This window comes from Haliaeetus albicilla, chromosome 1 (assembly GCF_947461875.1).
Source record: "Haliaeetus albicilla chromosome 1, bHalAlb1.1, whole genome shotgun sequence".
Lineage (NCBI taxonomy): Eukaryota > Metazoa > Chordata > Aves > Accipitriformes > Accipitridae > Haliaeetus > Haliaeetus albicilla.
Genome location: NC_091483.1, coordinates 17,252,627 through 17,256,592, shown reverse-complemented (window position 1 = coordinate 17,256,592; position 3,966 = coordinate 17,252,627).

Sequence of the window (3,966 nt, the reverse complement as noted above, 5' to 3'; positions counted from 1 at the left end):
ACACACCCCCGCGGCACTTCCGCCTGGCAGCGCTTCCGGCGGCTCCGCCCCAACCTCAGCGGCCGCGCCGACTGGCTTCTCGCCCTGCCTATCGCGGCTTGCCCCGCCCACCGCGGGCCGCTGAGAGAGCGGCCAGCGCCTGGGACAATGGCCGGTGACGGCGTGGCCGTGCCCTCCCCGGAAGGGTGGTCTCTTCCGCTTGCTTACCCCCTGCTCCGGCAATGGTCTGGCCGCGCGCGGGGGCGGGGTCGAGCCTCTCTGTCTCTCTGGCTCTGGCTCGCTCGCTCGCTCGCTCGCTCGCGGGCGGCGACCGTTACTTCGGTTGCGGTAACGGCTCCGCGCGCGCCCGGCCGTTAGTCGCGCGGCCGGTGCGCTTCAGCTCGGTTGCTGTTGCCGAGCCGTGCCTTGCTGACGGCGGAGGGAGAGTCCTTCCCCCCTCCCGCCTTCCTTTTTTACCGGCAAAAGTAGTTCAGTGAGGAGCCCTTCAGGGAGGAAGCAGGTGGCCTTCCCTCAGGCGCCACAGCATGGTTGCCGCCTGCGCGGGTAGTGGGTGCGTGTCACAGCGGAGGAGCGTGGAAACACGGCGTCACGCCAGGCCTGTGGGCGCTAAGGAGAGCCGGAGCTAATGAGATTGATGTTGGGAAGTGTGCGGACAGGCAGAAATTGCAGGAATTGAAGTTAATAGGGACAACTACTATGACTCCACAGCTGGACAAAGCCTCTGTAAATAGGGTCCTGTCTAAAACGCCTCCGGGGATACTCACCTGAGAGCAGGACAGAGTGAGCAGTCGGGTGTAGAGAGGTGCTTAAGAATTCCAAGAGTGGGTGACAGGTTGTGACATGAAGACTCCAGCGGACATATGAATAATGCAGAATATGTATTGAATTTCAAGTATTTGTTGGACATTTATTTTTTTTGCTGTAGAAGTGCCTTGTGAAAACTATCATAGTAGTCACTGACAAAACACAGGACCTCAGGTGCTGAACTAAGTTAGGACCATTGGTGATACTCTGCCAAATACCCAAGGAACTGCCATGGTAAATTCTTGGAAGAAAACAAATGCAGATTTTAGTGTGAGGTGTGACTGGGAAGTGTATGCTGGAAGAAACCACGTGCAGTAAGAGGTACTAAGGAACAGTGACTGCAGTCTCTCCCCTTTTTTCTCTCTCTAGCTAAATTCTTTACTTTTTTCCTTTCTTTTTTCCTCTGCATTGCAATTGTTTGCCCAGGCTTTCCACTATTCTTCAGCGCTTACTGCCCTAAAAAATCCTTGGGGAGAACATAAACACTTCACAGACTTAAAATCATTCTTTTGAGCTTATCCAGTCTTTTTCTGTCTACTGGTGTTTTGTGTGCTTACCTCAGGTTCCAAAGTAGGCATCTTTGCCCACACAAATCTGGTCTCTTTATAGTTAGATTTCTTAGAAAGTAAAGCTTAACACAGTTGTGTCATATGGTTACTGGCTTGACCTCCCCCTCTAGTGAACTTGAATCTTTTGGCCAGTTTCAGCCAAATCTGAGTCAAGGGTCAAAGTCCCAAACTCAAAAATATGTTCCTTTAAGTTTTGTGAAGGCTGGTAAAGGGGAAACAGCCAAACTAATGCTTATCTCTACCCTCTCGAAGGAAAGGAACCTCACTTTACTCATACTGCTTATCACAAGCGTACTCACTGGCCAGTCACTGTAGATTAGTTTTAATTAATATTTCATTAGAATAACATTGGACTAGAAGACCTAATAAATCTTTTCAACCCTGCTGTCTTTGATTTCCTGTGATGCTCTAGGGGATTGACACACCAGTCTGAATCCATGCAAGAAAGGTAATAAGGTTATTGAATTGGATACCCTTCCCCAGTGACAGTTGTTACATAAAGCCATATTGTAAATATGTAAGTAAATATAAATCCCCCAAAGAGGTTAAAGGAATGCATTTCTGCAAGTAGATTGTTTTGAATACTTCCAGAAGTTTTTTCTACAAAACAAATCAAAAGTAGATTGCCTTTTTTTTACCATAAATGTGAGTCTTTAGGGTATTTTAATAGTCTAGAAGGAAAGCAGGTTTTCCACCAATTCATGTCAAAATATGTGAGCAAGTAAAGCTTAAACAACTTTGGAAAATGGCAGCAATATATTAGAATATGTAAATAAAAGTATCTTTCATAGGAGAGGTGAAACGATCATTCTGTTCTACTTAGCATTGCTAAGGGCTTAACTGGAAAATTGTGCATTATGTAAAAAAAAAAAAAAAAGGAAAGACGTGTCTGATGAGAAGCAACCTACATGATCAGAAGTTATAAATACAGGCACTTTCAGGAAAGACTAAAATAATTGTGTTTAGAGAAGACTTAAAGGAAACATGATAAATGTGTAAATATTTGCTACAAAGATAAGAATTATATTCCGTTCTTTTTGATGTAGTAGCGCAAGTGTGCTAAAACTGTGGCAAGAGGAATTGTGTATACTTAAGCACTGCAGTAGATTAGTTTCAGTGATCTCCACCACTGAAGGTTCTTACTGGAAATCTTCCACTTCACATCCCAGAAATGATTCTGGGTTTTGATCAGAAGAGGAACTGTTCTGATCTGTGAGGTTCTAGTCTTTTCTTTGGAAATCTTTTGTTGGGAAATCCCCTTTTTCACTACCCTTGTCTTTTAAGAGAACTGAGGGCATGTTCTGTCTTTGTTGTGCCAAGCTTCCATTGTCAAGAACCAATTCTGCTTCTAAAATAACTTCATAGACCAGAATGATTTTATAACAGAAATGAATATGAGATAATAACAATATGGCCCTCAAAATGTATTCTTGTGAGCTGATAGTTATAAATATTCTTGTTCCTTAGTCGTGTTTCAGTAACACAGGAAATAACTACGAAACCTCATCCTCACACATAGATTCATGAATTTATAATTTTTCAAAGTATTGTGCAGTGAAAAAGTCATAACTGACACATAAGAGAAGGGATCACCTTCCCAAGTGTTGCATGGGTTGTCAGTGAACTAGCACCACTGTGTGGGACTAATTCTATCCCCAGAACACACACAAGCTTCCTCATTTTCAGCAAGTGTCTACATGTGAAATATTGCTAAAAACCAAACCGACAGAGTTCATCTTCACTAACTATTAAGGCTTCTAATATTAGAGGAAAGAGTAATAAAGCTACTCCCCAGAACTTGGAGATAACAGCTGTACTAACATCATTCTCCACTACTGGAAAGACTGATGTGAATTATTGTTGATGTCAATCATTATGTACATTCTGCTCTCATGAATTTCAAATTTATTTAAAAGAGAGTTATGTCAAAACATAATAAACTGGGATTATTCCTTAGTATATGGAACCCTATAAATAATTTACTAAATTAAAATGGCAAAGAAAATAGACTATTTTATAATTGCGGTTGGAAAACTATGTGGTATATATTATTCATGAATTATATTTTTATTTATATGCTATTAGTTTCATAGGTTTGCTCATTTTCCTTCTTATTTGGTATTATGCAAGTGCATAGTGATAACTGGGCTGTCCATCTTGCCTGATCAGAATTTTACTGTGGGGTGGACAGTAAGGATTAAACTCAAATTCTCATAAAGTGAAAATCACAGATTTCCCCTCTCGTGTGATGGTGGTATTGCTGTCAGCTCTTTGAGGTGCGCATCCAGTAGCACACAGCTGATTAGTTCACACTCCACTCTGGTGTTTACTCACACTGGCAGCCTTTCTAGTGCATTTTTATTTCATTTTATTAAAACTTAATGAGAGTTAAAAACTCAATTTAATTTCTTTTTTTCTTCCCATCATCAATTTTCTATTAGAGGGCTGTCATCAGTTCTAAGAAATTGATCTTTGTTATGGAAATGCTGCCATCACATTCTGATTACTTCCTTGTTTCTTTTGTGCATGATCATTGAAGAGAATGGCTGTTGTTTGGATCCAGAAGCATCTGTAACCATCAGTTTGGGTCCTA